Here is an 18591-nt window from a genome sequence, read left to right as displayed (position 1 = left end):
ATTTGAAAGACAGAGTTACAGAGAGAGGTAGAGACAGAAAGAGAGGTCTTCCATCCGCTGGTTCACTGATGGCCAGAGCTGTGCCGATCCAAAGCGAGGAGACAAGAGCTTCCTCTGGGTCTCCCACGTGGGTGCAGGGGCCCAAGGACTTGGGCCATCTTCTGCTTTCCAAGGCCATAGCAGAGAGGTGGATTGGAAGAGGAGCAGCTGGGACTAGAACCAGTGCCCATATGGGATGCCGGCCCTTCAGGCCAGGGCCCACTGCACCACAGCGCTGGCCCCCTGTTATCATCTTTGAATATGCTTCCTACTTTTTAGGCATTCTCAAGTCTCTCTTGAACCCAACAACTTAGAAATTCTCTTTTCATGATGCCAAAAGTCCCTATAGACTTTCTTCATTCCTCTTGATTCTTCTTTGTTTCTCCTCTGTGTGTTTTCAAATAGCCTGTCTTCAAATTCACAGATTCTTTTTTTTTATTTGACAGATAGAGTTAGACAGTGAGAGAGAGAGAGACAGAGAGAAACGTCTTCCTGCTGTTGGTTCACCCCCCAAATGGCCGCTACGGCCGGAGCTATGCTGATCCGAAGCCAGGAGCCAGGTGCTTCCTCCCGGTCTCCCTTGCAGGTGCATCCTCCACTGCCTTCCCGGGCCACAACAGAGAGCTGGACTGGAAGAGGAGCAACCAGGACAGAACCTGGCGCCCATATGGGATGCCAGCGCTGTAGGTGGAGGATTAACCAAGTGAGCCATGGCGCTGGCCCCCAAATTCACAGATTCTTATGTTTGATCCATTCAGCTGTTGATATGTTCTATCACATTCTTTTTCCAAAACTTTATTTTATTTATTTGAAAGCATTAGAGAGCTAAAGACATAGAGTGAGAGGCGGCCTTCATCCACTGGCTCATTCCCCAAATGGCTGCAATGGCTGAAGCTGCACCATCTGAAGCCAGGAGTTGGGAGCTTTTTCCAGGTCTCCCACATTGGAGCAGGGGCCCAAGGACTTGGGCCATCCTCTACTGCTTTCCCAGGCCATAGCAGAAAGCTGGATCGGAAGTGGAGCAGCCAGGCCTTGAATTGGTGTCCGAATGGGATGCAGGCACTGCAGGCCAGGGCTTTAACCCACTATACCACAGCACTACCCCCCTTCTATCACATTTTAAATTTTGCTTAGTGTAATTTTAATCTGAAGGATTCCTGTGGTTTTTTGTTTTCAAATTATTTTCATCTCTCTATCAGATCTCTGTTAGACTATTAAATTGTTTCTCTGTGTCCTCTTGAAGTCTGTTGCGCTTCCTTAAAATCACTGTTTCACACACTTCATCTGAGCGTTTGACAACGCCCCACCAGACGCAGTAGGTTTCTGGAGCAGGATCTCATCCACGGTCAGGTCGTGATTCCCGGAGAGTTCTTGACGCTTGTTGGTGCGTGACGTCATCTGTGCATTGACAGATTAGCCCACCCTCTCCTGTCTCTCGTGCCGGTCTTTGCAATTCGGCTTCATTCCTGGTTGTTCTTCCAGACATTTTTTTTTTTAGATTGATTGTTTTATTATAGTAACAAAGTTGTTACAGAAAGATCTACACACATATACAGAATTATTATATTTAAATTCATATAGAACAATATTTACATTTTTAAGTTACAGTTTTGAAAAAAGAAGAACAGCTTAAGTTTTACAACAAAGAAAAGAAAAATATACAAGACAAAAATAGAGTTAACAGTAAAAATACAACTATTCATTCTCGGTGTAGCAATCTGGAAACGTCAAATGTGGAAATGGCAAAGAGCTATATCTTCTTAATCTGATTGTCCAAATCATTAAAATATGGATGATTTAGTGCCATTTTGCCAGAAATCCGTTTGGCAGGATCATAGACTAACATTTTCGAGAGCAAATCCAAGCCATTTTCATCCAAATTTTTGACATGAGATGCCAAGCTTCCGGGTTTCCACTTAGGAAATGTATTCTTATAGTCCTGTAAGGATTCCACTTCTGGCCACACTTCGTTATTGGGCGTGCCCAAGGCTCTGAAAATCCTGAAGAGCTGATCAATTTCTGAATCTCCATGGAAAAGTGGTTTCTTAGTTGCTAATTCTGCAAATATGGTGCCTATACTCCAAATGTCAACTGGAGTAGAGTAACGAGCTGACCCCAGCAATACTTCTGGAGATCTATACCAGAGTGTTACTACCTCATGTGTATGCACTCTAATAGGTATTCCAAAAGCTCTGGCAAGGCCAAAATCAGCCAGTTTAATGGTTCCTTTGTCATCAATCAATAGATTTTGAGGTTTTAAATCTCTATGAAGAACTCTTCTAGAGTGACAAAACACAATCCCCTGTAGGATCTGGTATAAATAACTCTTAACAAGCGAAGAATCCATGAACTGACCAGGAGGGATTGAATCCAAGTACTTCTTGAGATCCATGGAAAGGAATTCAAAGATGAGATATAACCTGGAATCTTGCATAAGCACATCTTGAAGACTGACTATATTTGGATGACGAAGTTCTTTTAATAGAGAAATTTCCCGAATTGCAGTACTAGGAACCCCTTCCTCTTCACTTTCTATTCTGATTTTCTTCATAGCTACCACTTGGCCTGTAGTTTTGTGTCTACCCTTATATACAACTCCATAGGTACCTTCTCCAATTTTCTCGATTTTGGTATAATCCTTCATAGTTAATCAGTAGGTATGGTAGATCCCGGCTTGTTATCTCCGCGGCGGCCGCGGCGCCAGATAACCACGTCCGCGAAGCTCTTCGCTCAACTTGCCAGAGTGTTCTTCCAGACATTTTAGCCAGTCCACTCTGAGCGAGTGGCTTCTTCCACCGCTTCAGCACTAGGTGGCGTCCTAAGTTGCGTCAAGTACACTGCTAATGCACTGTCACTGCCTCAGTGACACCCTGAGCTCAACTTTGCAAAGCCACAGTTGGTGTGCCATGCAGAGTGAAACATGGAGGCGTCAACAAAGGGCAGCGCGTCCCTACAAACCTCCCCTCTGGGGTCCAGAACCGGCCCAGACACCCAGGCCCGCAACCACCAACACCACTGTGCCAGATCTTACACAGAGCCCACCGCCCACCCAAACCAGCACAGCATGGTAAGCCCATTGTATTTCACACAGCAGGAACTATTTTAATCTCCATTTTTAAAAATTAACTAATGTTAATTATCTTTCCAGGCTTACACAGCTTGGGAAATAAACAGTTGAAAATCAGACTTCAGTATTTCATCATCTGAATGTCCCAGAACTTATGGACCCATTCTATAACTTTTGGATATGTTGGTTTTTAATTTTTCACTGATATGAAATAGCACTATCTCAGCATCCTTGAACATTCATTTGTTGGGATCACTAATTACTTCCTTGTACAAAATTCTTAGAAATAAAATTAGTGGGTTGAATATATATCAAACTTTTCAAAATACATACATTGCCTGATTATTTTCCAACATGTCTGTACCCATTCATACCGCCACCCCTAACACTTGGAGAGTGCTTGTGTAAATTACTCCTCAGAGATACTTTTGCAAACATGATGGCCAAGGGCAAGACATCTTGATTTACTTAGCATTTCTTTAAACTCTAGGTTAAGTAAAACACCATTTAAAATCATCCTGGACCGTTTGTATTTCTTCCAGTGTAAATTATCACAAACATGATCCATTATTCTCTAAAGAGAGCAACTGAGTTTTATTCACACAGTTCCGAGCTCATGCCTCAGAGTGAGTATTGCCTGCACAAGAGTGATCGCCTCAACATTGAATCTAATGACAAAACCATTTGATAAAATACAGTTGGAGCTCCTTTATGAGTCTTGCATGCAAAGTAGCTTTTAAAACACATAAGAGGAAATTTTTCTATAAAGCAGTGTTACCTTAAAATATTATTTGAATTTTTTGAACCGGTGCCATGGCTCACTTGGTTAATCCTCCACCTTTCGGCACCAGCATCCCGTACGGGCACCGGGTTCTAGTCCTGGTTACTCCTCTTCCAGTCCCGCTCTCTGCTGTGGCCCGGGAGGGCAGTGGAGGTTGGCCCAAGTGTTTGGGCCCCCTGCACCTGCACGGGAGACCAGGAAGAAGCACTTGGCACAGCACCAGCCGTAGCTGCCATTTGGGGGGTGAACCAATAGCAGGAAGACCTTTCTCTCTGTCTCTCTCTCACTATCTATCTGTCAAATAAAAAAATATTATTTGAATTTTTGCTTAAAAAATTGTAACACTATATTGCTCACTAACCTTATTTGCCAGGCTGGATCCAAGTCATTTTCCTGCTGAGAGCAAGTCTTCTCTCAGGGACTGGAGTTCTCTTTGCAGAAGTCAGCTGTTGTACATGCTGTGGGCAGCCTGCCTAGACCGCCCTCACCTGCCTCCTGTGCTCGGAGTCAAGGCTGCAGGGAATTCTTTGCTAAACAAGACAGGATCCCCCCAGAGTCTACGCACTCCCTGGAAGTCAGCCAGCAGCCAATGATGACCAAAGGCTGATGTCCTAGGCCAGGAGGTGTCGGCCATGGGCTGTAATCCTGCTCCAGAGTTTTCACGGGGCCAAACGATGCTGGTCTTCTGCAGAGACCACAACCTTACTTAGCTTTGTTCCACTGGCTCGATTCTGCATCTCTTGCATCCCTTCTCCCAGGGCACTTTTCAACCAATGGTTTTCATGTAAATCCCAGCACAGGTTCTGCTTTTATGGAACCCTACCTAAGACAGCTGGTTCCAAGGGCGGTCATAGGCAATGGACTCTCAGGATGGCATCCTGGGGATGGTTCAGTCACCAACAGGAAGATGGTGAGGACCGTCCTGGCTGCAGATACAGTGTTTATAGTCTCTGCCAGGCTGTAGCAGTACCACGGTTAATAACTTCACCTGTGAGGAACTGGGGCTGGCTGCAGGTGAAGGGGGGAGGGGCACTAATTAGAGCAATGTCTCCGGCATGTCAGAGATGCACAGGGAAGAGTCGACATAAGACTAGGGAGTCGGGGGATGGTCGTAAATGCCGTTTATTTACTGAGGAGAGAAAAATGCAATGTTTGAGCCCATTAATCAGCCGTCTAAAGCAGGGAGTCCCTGAGGCTGCACTGAGAGCCCCTCGTCTCTCACAGCCGAAGTCTGTGGACAGAACTGATGGGCAAACACAGAGCGCCCCTGCCGGATTGGAAGGGCTCCGGAGCAGACTGAACTCTCTGCAGAGGCGAACATCTGGATCGGAGAGGATCTGACCAGCAAAGAGTGGGACCCTGAGACTCGGGGCACAGATATTTGGGGAGATGCACCTGAGAACCTTGTGTCCGGGATTTCAGATAGCTCTGAACCCTCTTGACAGGAACCACTGCCCCCTGTTGGAAGATAAACCCACCTCCCCTTTCTTGAAGATAATTCTGAGGTCTCAAATGAGGCAGGTGCCTTCTAAGAATGCTTGCTCTCCTTCGGGTCCGTTATCGCATCCCCTTCTGGCCACCAGACTTATAATTAGGATCAGATAGATATCACCTGGTAGTGGGAAAGGCCTGGGTCTGCAAAAGGACAAGAAGAGTGTCTGAGTAGGTCACAGAAGGCACAGGAAGCGACTAGTATGCCCTAACAGGGACCGGGGGACTGCATCATGAGCATGCAGTATGAGGCTGGGCGGATCAGGGACCACTTATCAAAGCAGGGTTGAGGGCCTTAGGAGACACGTGCAATATAATGCTGGGGTAGTTGTCAGTAGCTTCAAAAAAGAACTGGGTTGCACTAAATGAGACAGCCGTGCTGGACTTCCTGGCAGACTGTGGGGTTATCGCTAAGGACGAAGGCATTAGAAGTCTCACGGAACAGAGCACGCTGAAATTCCTCAGCTGACTAGCTTCATCCACTTACCAAGCTGAAAGGAACTGCACTAGCAGCGGCTGAAGGAAGGAGCCAGAATGACTGAGGGCTTCTCTAGGGGCTGTTCTCTGCAGGCTGAGGCTGACACCGGAAGTGGGGGTTCAATGAGAATAATAGGATTCCAGAGCAGCAGGACCAGGCGACAGCCCTGCACTACACTATCAGAAGCAAGATGGATGCAGTTACCGTACTGGGCAGCAACATTGGAACGGCACCCAGGGAGCTCTGGTCTACAGGGATCCACGGAGCGACTCATCGGCCCTGCTGTTCCTAGGGGCAAGGGAGTCTGTAGCCAGCAAGAATGTTTGCTTGGGGCCGGTGCTGTCGTGCAGCAGGTTAAAGGCCTGGCCTGAAGCGCCAGCATCCCATATGGGTGCCTGTTCGTAAGTCCTGGCTGCTCCTCTTCTTATCCAGCTCTCTGCTATGGCCTGGGAAAGCAACAGAAGATGGCCCGAGTCCTTGGGCCCCTGCACCCACATGGGAGACCCAGAAGAAGCTCCTGGCTTTGGATCAGCGCAGCTCCAGCCGTTGTAGCCATCTGGGAAGTAAACCAGCAGATGAAAGACTTCTCTCTCACTCTCCGCCTCTCTTTGCAACTCTGTCTTTCAAATAAATAAAATACAAATTTTTTTAAAAAAAGAATGTTTGCTTACATACAAATTCAAAATGAGGTGAAGAATGAATGAACAGAAGGCTGAGGTCAGCCATCCAACAGAAAATCCAAATCTCTTACCTGGTTTTCAGGTTGGAGTCAATTCTCAGATCCAGAACCCACTGACAGCACAAGAGGTTTAATCCTCATGTGAGAAGATGCTGCAGCATCATAACAATAATACACTAGTGATTCACCCAGTCCTCCACCAAAGGGACCTTTGGCCATTTATGGAGGTGACTATACACTGGGGAAGGGGAACACCAGGTCTTTCAAGTGCTGTGGGATACAAGATTGGAGGTGATCCTGAGACATGAGAATTCAAAGTGCCACCATGACCCTTTCAGAGCAGGAGCACACACAAGTCAGGTAATAAACAGAGACCTAGCACAGGCCTCTCACACTGATGATCTGAGTATCCATTATCTACCTGATGGTCTCTCTCCAGCTCCCAAATATGTGCATGGAACAGTCATTCTGAGCCATCAACAGAACACTTATTTTGGTTCTTTGACCTATAGTGTAAATGCAATCGTAGCAGGAAAGTCTATGAAGAAATCCCCAAAACTGCCATCTTTGATCAAGATAGTATTTCAAAAGGATCTGTCTCCTAGAGTGAATGGCAAATTGGTGCAACTCTAAGACATAAGGTATATAGAGGTGATAGTTCCCATAATAACCTCATTTAGAATCTGGGTCACTGAAAAATTGGATCATCAGGGCAGAAAATGAACTGCTGCAAATTTAACCAAGTAGTGCTCCCAACTGCAGCCATGTTTCATTAGAACACATTAACACATCCCAAGCTGTATGATATTTAGCTATTACCTGGAAAATACTCTAAATGCCCATCTGAATGAATATGCAATGAGGAATACACTCAGAATGTTGCTTCAAGGCCATGCTCATTTTCACCCTTCTATGTCACAGTACAGCCCGAAGAGACTTTGGTCATCTGCAGTTGTGCAGGATGTCACATGGTCTATGGCATTGAGACATCATGTCACTCAGACCAGATATGAAGTGGCAAATTCCCTGGATGCCTTGGCCTGCAGGGATGGGAGATAAATGCTTGCCACATTGGTGAAGCTTTCAGTGGTTCGGGATCTTGGGCGGGCTGGGTCATCCTATATAAGAACTTTTTGTATTTTGTACCTTGTACAACTGAGAACGAAGCGCAGTCTTTGCGTTTAGAAGGTAGCATATTCCATGCTGGAACACCAATCCTTTTATGGTGCGAGATGGAAGGGCCCTAGATTTGAGGCCTAAAATAGTCCGCCTGTGAATCTCTTGAACTGGAATTCCCAGCTCAGCCTCTGCTTCTAGGGAACCTGTCCTGAGACAGGTGCTTTGTCAAAGCCCCGGTTGTTCAGAGCCAGAAGACGGAACACCTGGATCTTAGCTCTACTGACCTCCTGGCTACGTTACTGTGCGTGACCAAGCCTCCACGCTCTCATCTGTAAAATGTGGGTTTGGGTTGTTCAGAATTTCTTAACCCTCTTGCATCAGATAACAGACATGACAGATAAGATTTACATACACGACACACTCCCAAGGGTGTGCCCTCGGCTCTCATAAGCGAGTCTGCAAGTTATGAGCAATTCCCAGCAGGGTGCCTGTAACCCCACCCCTCCCTCCTACTCAAGAAAGGATATTGAACGCAAGGGGGTTAAAAGTGGGATCTTACGGCAGGGACAACTTAGATTCCATTTTAATTTAGTTTTTAAAACGTCATTCACAATCTGCATTTTTAAAAATTACTTTCGACAAATCTTACCATTGGGTGAGTCATGCCAACGTGATTGAGGACCAATAGTTAAAAATACATTTTATGATTACTTCCTGCTTCCAAAGTTTGAGATTGTGAATGTAGGTCCCTGAAAAAGAGTTAAAATATTTGTGTAAGTCAGGGTTTCTGTGATACTTGAAGCAAGAAACACTCCTTTAGAAAAAAAAAAAAAAAAACAGTTCATTTATTTGAAAGGCAGCGTGACACAGAGAGGCTGAGACAGAGAGATCTTCAGTCCTTTGATTCCCTCTCCAAGTGGCTGCAACAGTTGAGACTGGGCCAGGCTGAAGCCAGGAGCCAGAAACTCCATCTGGCTCTCCTATTTGGTTCCAGGGGTCCAAGCTCTTGGGCCATCTTTCACTACGTACACAGGTGCATTACCAAGGAGCTAGACTGGAAGTGGAGAAGCTGGGATTTGAACCAGTGCTCTGATATGGGATCTGGTGACACAGGTGGTGCTTAACCTGCTGAACCACAGTACCAGCCCGAAGCACTCCTTTTAATACACATAAGTTTTAATATAAGCTGAATGTGTCTCTGATAAGAGTTTCAGTTTGCTCATTCACCTCATATGTATTGACTGCATATTCTTGTGCTATTACCAAGATTCTAGAATTCTAATGTTTTCAGTAGATTAAAACTTAGAGTCTATACAGTTCCATTTCAGAAGTTCAGGCCAATAAGTGTCAAGAAGGAGATTCTGTATTGTCAACGAAGTTGGGATCAATTCAGCTGAATCAGACTTCTTTGGTGCAGAACTTCCCAAACCCTACAATCTGATCTGCTAATATAGCTTGAGGATCTCCAGTGGAGAAAATTTCAGTCTACAATGTTTCCCCAACATTTTGAACACAGAGTCAGAGGAACATACCAAGCAAAAATTAGTCCTGAAGCAATACCTGTCTGGGTTTATGCTTCCTGAGTAGTTTCAGAGAATTCTGCAGCTATCCCATCCATGCTGGCCTGCCCACCACCAAGAACATTGTGCTCTGACGTGATCTTCTTCTGAATGTGCCCGGCTCCATTCCCCATTGCTTGCTTCCCCATCTATGGGTTCAGACTCCACAAAAGCAAAGAACAATCCCACCCTAGAAAGCTTGTTGCTGCCCCTCTCTGATACTGATAGGCTCCTATGGGGTCATGGACCAGCGTCAAAACACTCAGTTCTGGAACTCAGTGGTAAGGTGACCAGGGATGGGGCAGATGGTGTGTCACAACAGGTTAAGCTGTCACCTGGGATGCCCATGTTTCATATCAGAGTACCAGTTTGAGTCTGGGCTTCTCTGCTTCTGATCCAGCTTCCTGCTAATGTGAACAAACCAAGCAGTCATTAACACACTGTGCCACAATGCTCACCCCAAGAAGGAATTTTTTTTTTATTTGACAGGTAGAGTTATAGACAGTGAGAATGAGACAGAGAGAAAGGTCCTCCCTCTGTTGGTTCACCCCCCAAATGGCCGCTATGGCCGAAGCTAAGCAGAACCGAAGCCAGGAACTGGGTGCTTCCTCCTGGTCTCCCATGCAGGTGCAGGGGCCCAAGCACTTGGGCCATCCTCCACTGCCTTCCCGGGCCACAGCAGAGAGCTGGACTGGAAGAGGAGCAACCGGGACTAGAACTGGCACCCATATGGGATGCTGGCGCCTCAGGCAGAGGATTAACTAAGTGAGCCACGGTGCCGGCCCCCCAAGAAAGTAATATTAATGACCTTGTGCATTAAACATTCTATGCTTGAACTGTTAAGTATCTTACATTCAGATCTTTACTCAAATGCCATTTCAAAGAGGCCTTTTCTAACCATTCTATCTCGAATAATCTCCCTGTCACTTTCTACTCCCTAACCAGGCTTTATGCTTCATAGAATGTATCACTGCCAACATTATATGAGCGGATGTCAAAAAGTTTTGGATAAATGGGGGATGGGCATTTGGCACTGCTTGGGATGTCTGAATCCCAAATAGGAGTGCCCAGGTTCAAGTCCTGGCTCCCCTCTGATTCCACCTTCCTGCTACTGCACACACTGGGAGGCAGCAGGTGATGGCTCAAGTACTTGAGTCCCTGCCACCCACAATGAAGACCTGATTTGAGTCTGGGCTCCTGACTTGAGGATGGCTCATCCCCGGTTATTGCAGGCATTTAGGGAGTGAACCAGAGAATAGTTGATCTTTGAGTGTCTCTGTCTCCATGTCTGTCTCTCTACCTTTCAAGTTAATAAAAAGAATAAATAATATTTTTTTAATTTGCAGGAAAATGGGATTAAAAGACAATGCATAGTTCATAATCCTTATTTTTCATGAACTGTATGAAGAGTCCCTGTATTATTTTCCTGTTTATTATCTGTCTCCTCATCTAGAAGTTAAGTTCCATAGGGACAGAAATTTCATGTGCTTTGTTCTATGTGGAGTCCTTAACATCTAGAACAATACTTGGAACCTTATAGGTCCTCAATAAAGTAATTATACCAAGAACAAAATGAGTGAGTGATCTCGTGGAATTCTAGCCACAGCCCTATGTCCTAAGTCCTTTTATTATCTTCACTTGGCAACTGAGGAGACCAGGCCACAAAGAGGTTAAGTTACTTGCCCTAGAACCTAGCAGGAAGTGGTAGAGCCTGCATTCAGATCCAGGGCTGGCTTGCCAGCTTTAGGCACCAGGACAGAAAGACTTAATCAGTATGGTATAGCATTTCAGAAATTGGTATCTGACCCTCTGGGGGCTCATTAAAATGCAGATATTTGAGTTCATTGAAGCAAAATTTGTGGAATGAGGCCTGGGGGAGAGTAAAGCCCAGAGAAAGGAATGAGGTGGAGAAAAGAATCCCCTTTGTCTTGGGCATCACTTCTCAGAGATCCCTTGAGCATTCCTGAATGAACTGTCTCAGAGATATGGGGATGCGGGAGAAGCAGAAGGACCCGTTTCCACAACGCTTCCTTGAGACCTGGGATGCTTTGAGACCCATTGGAAAGCAATGCCAATCTGGTTCCTTGTGGGCCGGCAGCTCTGGCAGCACCGTGAGACACAGCATAGGCCAAGACAACAGAATTGTTATAAAGGGCATAGATGCAACTTAGACATCTCACATCACCACATAGGATTAAGTGGAAAATAATAGGGCTTCAGGCAAAAGCCCGTGAAAAAAAAAGCTGGGGACTCCCAGGAAGCCTTGGAAGGTGGGAAGAATTTACCAGGGTCTCAGTTCACGTGTTTAAGTTAAGTGTGGGCAAGTACTGGCTTCTGACATTTGAATTATTGTCGCAAGGATCCCATTAGTACCCACAAATATTCTTTGCCCTGTTTCAAGGTCCCTGTTTTCTGCTGTCTGGTTGGGTCTGGGTGCTTCTGCTCTGTCATCATTCTGGTCTATTTGGCTTTATCCCGGTGTGAGCCAAGATGAGGTGCAACACTGGTCTTTTTCTCCTCTGTAATTCCTGGTCTTTCCTCCTCTGTAGTTCTCCAATCTTTTCGTCTCTGTAAGTCTCTGGTGATTTTAAACAGAGGGGTTGATTGGGCCGAGGTGAGGGAGTGTTCGTGTGTGCTTGGATTACCATCCACATGGGAGGGCTCAGAATCTGTTTGAAGTCCCACTCCCCAGCATCCCAGGGCTGAATGCCCCGGTGTCGCCGGGTTGCAGGTAGTTGCCCTTCCTTTCGGAAAGCTGAGTGTTCTTGAGAGGCCCCCTCAGGACGGAGCTGCTAACTCACCACTCCTTGATTTACATCTTGGTAAGAAGGAGGCACCCACTCAGATTGTGAAACACCATCCACTGGTTTCGGCGACTTGCTCTTTAGGTGTAGTCAAGAAGCCTGCATTCTGAGGGGCTCAGAAGTTTTTCACTGCAGTGTCAACCCTGTACTTATTGCCCTAAGTAAAAACTTTGACCCAAGAACTGAGGAAAAACTCCCAGTTGGTGGGTAAGTAATTAAGCATGGGACTGCATTTTATTGTGTAAATTACACTCTATTTACTGTAAGCCAAACTTCCAATAACCCTTATAAAGTCCTCACAGGTAACGACTTAATGAATTCAGAGTTCCAAAGCTGCAGAACAGAACACGTTTCTCCTTTAAATGCTATTGGGAAAGAGAAACTAGATTACATTTGAAAAAGGCAGCTTTTCCAGTCACCTGGTCATTAAAGGATTGGCTTGGCTTCAGGACTGGAATTCTGGTTTTCCCCCCAAACCTCCCCAGTCCTGGATTATGCAAATCTTAGGTGTAGCAAGAGTTGGGCATGAAGTCAACAGCAGTGTTGGACTGTCTGGAAGCTCACGTACAACTCAGCAGGATGCTCTGTTCTCTCTCCTGGAATAGCTTGCTCATTTCCCTAGAAATGAGAGACATGGGACCATTGCCTTCAGGACTATGCAGTTATAGAACTCCAGGGAGCACCTTGACCGTAGACTACGACTGGATGTTGCCCCTGATTCCTTGACAAATGGGGCCATTCTTATAACTGTCTATCAAAAACGATGTCCGTGTCCATTTCGAAATTCCATTCCAGCATTATGTTTCCACCCCCTGGTTCAGGTTTAAAGATCCTTTTAGCCTCAGTCTATTTTTTTTTTCCTATTCTTTATATGCAACATTCATCAAGAGGGCAACTGCAGAGTGAAAAAGAAAAATTTCTAAACCTCTCCAAAGAGTGTGGGACCTTTGTTCTGGAAAAGGTATAAGTACTGGCTCTGTATTGGAACACCAATTTTTGGATCCCAGATCTGTGTCTAGTGTTGAGATGAAATGAAGGCATTCTCATTATGTGGCAGGTAATGGGAAAAGGTCATCTGTCCCCCTGCCCTGCTCCCCTCTAAGTGAGATTTTGGTTCCTCTTGCCGTGGGCTTTTACTGACAAAACAGCTGGTTCCCTTAAGAAGCATTCATCCATGCAATCCTTCACAGAGATACTTGGCTTCCAAAAAGAAGCTTGCCCATGCCTGCACTTGGACTTGGGCCTCTGAGCTCTCAGTGCTGCTGTACCCCCCAGGCACTGTAGGCAGGGGGCCTAGGGTGGAGCTGAGGGACATTTGAAGAGCTCGTGAAAATACCTGAGAGTTTTGGGGGGAGAAAGGAATGTTTTAGCTTCTTTAAACATCATATCAGAACTTTCAAATGTGGAATGACATCACTGTAAATTATATGTCAAATAAGGGCCAGTGTTGCCGACATCCCGTATGGGCACTGGTTTGTGTCCCTGCTGCTCTACTTTAGATCCAGCTCCCTGCTAATGGCCCGGGAAAACAGTGGAATATGGCCCAAATGCTGGGGCCCCTGCATCCAAATAGGAGACTCGGTAAAAATTCCTGGCTCCTGGCTTTGGCCTGGGCTAGCCCTGGCTGTTGCAGCCATCTGCGGAGTGAACTAGTAGATGGAAGATCTCTCTCTCTCTCTCTCACTATCTCTAACTCTACCTCTCCCTTTCTCTCTAACTTTTTAAAATAAGTAAATAAATCTTTTTAAAAAATTACACGTCAGGGCCGATGCTGTGGCATAGCAGGAAGCGCTGCTTGCAGTGCCGGCATCCCATGTGGGCACCAGTTTGAGTCTGGCTGCTCCACTTATGATCCAGCTCTCTGATACGGCCTGGGAAAGCAGTAGAAGATGGCCCAAGTGCTTGGGCCCCTGCACCTGCATGGGAGACCCAGAGGAAGTTCTTGGTTCCTGGCTTCAGATCGGCTCAGCTCTGGCTGTTGCAGCCATTTGGGGAGTGAACCAGCAGATGGAAGATCTTGCTCGCTCTCTCTCTGCCTCTGCCTCTCTGTAACTCTGACTTTCAAATACATAAATAAATCTTTTAAAAATTGCATATTAACTTTATCAATCATTAAATTCAATCTTGGGCTCAGCGTTGTAGTGCAGTGGGTAAAGCTACTGCCTACATCGCGAACATCCTATATGGACACTGGTTCATGTCCTGGCTGCTCCCCTTCAAAGCCAGCTCCCTACCAATGTGCCTGGGAAAAGCAGCAGAAGATGGCCCAAGTGTTTGGGGCCCTGCAGCCATGTGGTAGATCTAAATGAATCTCCTGGCTCCTGGCTTTGGCCTGGCCCAGGGCTGGCTGTTGTGGCCGTCTGGGGAGTAAAACAGCAGATAGAAGATCTCTCTCTTTCTCTCTCTCCTTTTCTCTCTGTAACTCTTTTCAAATAAATAAATAATAAATTCAATATTGATAAATACTTCAGCACAATTAAAAACAATTTGTGAATTAGATTTTTTTAAAATTTCTCATTAGTTAACCTCAGGCTTGCTGAAAAATCATAACCAATTGTGAATCAAAGGAGTAACTAATACAAAAATCATTTCAAAAGCAAAATTAGAAAATACTTGCTTTTAGGCCCCCAAATTATGTTTGATGTAGAACTTGAATGGCTTTGATAAGCTAGGATGGAGCTGTGTAGGACTAGGAATCCCCTGGTCCTATATGGGACTCACCCTCTTCCCTGTGATACTCCTCACCTCTACGATACATGCTCTTCCTCTGATTTAAAAATCTTTAAGGGAAACTCCCATAAGAACTTCCTTTGTTCTACTACACTGGGTTCCTTGACTATTTAACAATCAAACCTAGATGTTGTATTTGCGTGTGTTACATACCTGTATCTTTATGTTAAGGCCTTTCTTAGCATATCTCATCTGGAGCAAGGGTCTTGAAAGAGATCCCATGAGAGTATTTTAGGCATGGAAAGCCAAGACACTCTGGCAAAACAAAACAAAACAAAACAAAACAACAAACCTAAATAAAAGATCTCTGCGAGTGAGATTCCAGTGGAAAGAATGGGCCATCAAAGAAGGAGGTACCTTTCTCTGAAGGGAGGAGAGAACTTCCACTTTGACTATGACCTTGTCTAAATAAGATCGGAGTTGGCAAACTCAAAAGGCTTCCATAGCCTTGGCAACTCATGACAAGAGCCTAGGGTGCTTACTGACGCCATAAACAACAGTGTCAATTGTTAAGTCAACAACAGCAGTCACTGTGCACTTACTCCCCATGTAGGATCTCTGTCCTTAATGTGTTGTACAATGTGAATTAATGTTATAACTAGTACTCAAACAGTACTTTACACTTTATGTTCCTGTGTGGGTGCAAACTGTTGAAATCTTTACTTAATATACACTAAATTGATCTTCTGTATATAAAGATAATTGAAAACGAATCTTGATTTGAATGGAATGGGAGAGGGAGCAGGAGATGGGAGGATTGCAGGTGGGAGGGAAGTTATCGGGGGGGGGGGAGCCACTGTAATCCGAAAACTGTACTTTGGAAATTTATATTTATTAAATAAAAGTTAAAAAACAAAAACAAACACTAGGATTTTATAACCCCCCCCCCCAAAAAAGCGGAAAACCTTTATTTATTGAACAAAACTACTGTGTGTTGGGTGTTTGGGTTACAAAGTGAGGTAAGCACAGTATTTGGCCCCTTCCTTGAAAGACATTCAAGTTCTGGAAAACAAGATAAACAGGAAAGTAGGCAAACTGTAACAGAACTGCCTCCTAGAGGTTTGCTCTGTGTTGCTGACTGGCATTGGACTCAACATGGGTTTTTATCATTATTATTATTTGACAAGCATTTCCTGTGCATCAGGTATGATTCTCAACACAAGTCTTTGAACACTTTTGCTAATATTAAGTTATTTCATTCTCAGAGCAGTCCTATGGGTGTTTTTGTCATGGTGCTTTTACAGATGAGTACATTGAGGCACAAAGAAGTTAAGTAATTTGCTCAAAACCAGTCTCACAACAAATAAGTAACAGAGCAGGATATGAAATCAGACAGTCTGGCTCCACAGTCCGTGCTGCTGGCTCCTAGGTAGGAAATGACCCATATGATCAGTGCCAGTGGGGCTCAGAGACAATGCTCATCACTCAGTAGGCACAGGTAAGATGAGATAGCAGGCAGTCTTCATGAAGAGGTGATAGTTGAGAAATTTGTCCAGCAGATGCATTTGGAACACATGAGGGAGACTGGAATTTCAAGTAGAAAGAAGAGCCTGTGCCACAGTCTGTATGGATAAAACAAATAGGATGACTTACTCCAAGGATGCAATTCGTTTATGTGACTGGGACTTAGTTTGCTCTGGGAAGACGGAAAAAGATGGGGCTTGGAAGAGAACCGAGGGAAATCTACTCTTGTCTATCACTGTGAAGAGCTTGCCTTTGTCAGTGATGACTTTGATCAGTTAAGTACTAATTACCTCTTCTCAGTTCCACCCCCTTTAAAACCATGGAAGAAACTCTTGATAAATTCAGCAACAAATGAGATAAAATATTTGGCCCTGCACAGCACAGTCAAGTTTTTCTTAATGTATCTACAGATCAATAAAAGGGAAAAAACAAACAAACAAACAAACAAAAAAAAAAAAAAACAAAAAAAAACACGCCAACAGAGCAACAAAGAGAACACACAGTTCCAAGAAGAGGCACTTATGTGTTTGCAATTGTGCTCTGCCTGCTTATAAGAAGAGAGTAAAATATCATTATCACTGTAGGTTTGGCAAAGATCAAAAAGTTTGTTGAGGGGGCCGCATTGTGGTATAGTAGGTAAAGTCACCACCTACAAAGCTCGCATCCCACATGGGTGCAGGTTGGTGTCCCGGCTGCAAAGAAGCCACCTGCAATGCCAGCATCCTGTATGGGCACTGGTTCAAGTCCTTGGTGCTCCACTTCCAACCCAGCTCCCTGCTGATGTGCCTAGGAAAGCAGTGAGAGATGGTCCAAGTGCTTGGGCCCCTGCATCCACATAGGAGATCTGGAGGAAGCTCCTGGCTCCTGGATTTGGCCTGGCCCAGCCCTGCTGTTGTGACCATTTAGGGAGTGAACCAGGGGATAGAAGATGGACATTCTCTCCCTCTCTCCCCACCCCCATCCTCTGTAACTCTTCATTTCAAATAAATACATAAAATATTTTAAAAATAAAAACACAAAAATTGAAATGTTGGCTGTGCCTCCTGTCGCATTTTTCAGCATTGGGTAAGAGGGTCAGTTGGTATATGCTTCATGGACTCTAGTTTCCATAAATTTGCAAACTATGTTTGCCTTTTGGGAGAGGAAGAAGAGAGAAGAACTTGGCCACAACATGCGAGAGCTGTAGGTGGCAGACGGCAAGGGGGTTGCTGCTTTTGTCCAGATGCCAAGGTGAAGCCAGGTCAGCAGGCCCCCTGCAGGGACCGCGGGTGAGAGGGAACACGTGTTCCCTAGACACGTTCTAGGGAAGCATGCACAGCAGAACTCCTAGGAAGACTTTTGTTTGCACAGCTTTCCCAGCGCTGGCTTTCTGGTTACTTCACTCAGAGGTAAAGGTTGTGAAACTCCTGTCTGGCTTCAGTTTTGGTTACAACCCTGGGGTTTACTGACATATTCTGGCATGTAGGTAATCTTCGCTGATCCTAATTAGAGCAAAGCTCAGTTTTGCTGAAAGGGATGCATTTATTAATTTATCTATTTTTAGTGAAGTATCTGGTATCAGTCTGCTTTGGTTGGCTTTGCTTATGTAACCTCCCTGTTGGGCTGCTTTCCTCGGTTAATAAGGACAAGTGCAAAAGTCACAAGAGGCCATGGAAAAGAACCACGTTTAGACCTCTCAGGGTACAATTAATAAAGGGAATCAAGGATCAAAGAGTATGTCAACTGTCAAGGCCAGGCCCTTCTAATTAGTGAAAAGTGCCCAGTTGTTCTGCAGTATTTTCTCTGCCAGGAGACAACTCCTACCCTAAACGTCTAACCGACTTCTTGTTGAGCTGGTTTCTGAGGATTAAGCACAGTGTAATTTCATCTTTCCCAGGTGTGAGACACTTGCATGTGCAGTAATACGATTCTGTACCATCAGGGAAAACAGTGCGTCCTTGTCAGCACTGCTTGACAGTCAACCCCCTGAACTGTGACCGCACCTCGAGCCCCTGTGGTTACTGATGGCCTCTCTGCTGAGAGACGCAAAGATGTGGCTGCTGGCTCGCAGGCAGCAGAGCCCAGAGATGCTGGGCTTCCAAAGGAATGCCTTTCTGATTCCTTTGGACTCGGCTTCTAAGCGTTGAGCAGTATCACTTGTATTTTCAGGAAGGGTTAAAAAAAAACACCCAAAATTTTTAGTAATGAATTTGCATTTACTAGTTAGATCATTTTCTGATGTTTTGCATAATATGTCTTCCTTTCAAATGTTTGTATTTTTAATTATAATATGTACTCTAGTACAAAAGTGCTTCAAGAATGTGAAAAATAATATAAAAGGTAAATATGTTTTGGTGCAAGAAAACTTGACTATCCATGCATTTAAGAAGGTCTTCAAAAA

At 45.0% G+C, this 18591-nt stretch overlaps 1 pseudogene across 1 annotated transcript; it reads right to left on the bottom strand.

Moving 5' to 3' along the window:
• Positions 1-1524: 1524 nt before the first annotated feature.
• On the bottom strand, positions 1525-2778 carry LOC149128336 (cyclin-dependent kinase 1 pseudogene; annotated as a pseudogene). Its single transcript, XR_016217870.1, has one exon. The product of XR_016217870.1 is annotated as a cyclin-dependent kinase 1 pseudogene (transcript).
• Between the last annotated feature and the right edge of the window lie 15813 nt (positions 2779-18591).

Source organism: Oryctolagus cuniculus, chromosome 1 (genome assembly GCF_051225735.1).
Source record: "Oryctolagus cuniculus isolate XC-2025 breed Fujian yellow rabbit chromosome 1, ASM5122573v1, whole genome shotgun sequence".
Taxonomy (NCBI): domain Eukaryota; kingdom Metazoa; phylum Chordata; class Mammalia; order Lagomorpha; family Leporidae; genus Oryctolagus; species Oryctolagus cuniculus.
This window is presented reverse-complemented; position numbering and strand designations above follow the sequence as displayed.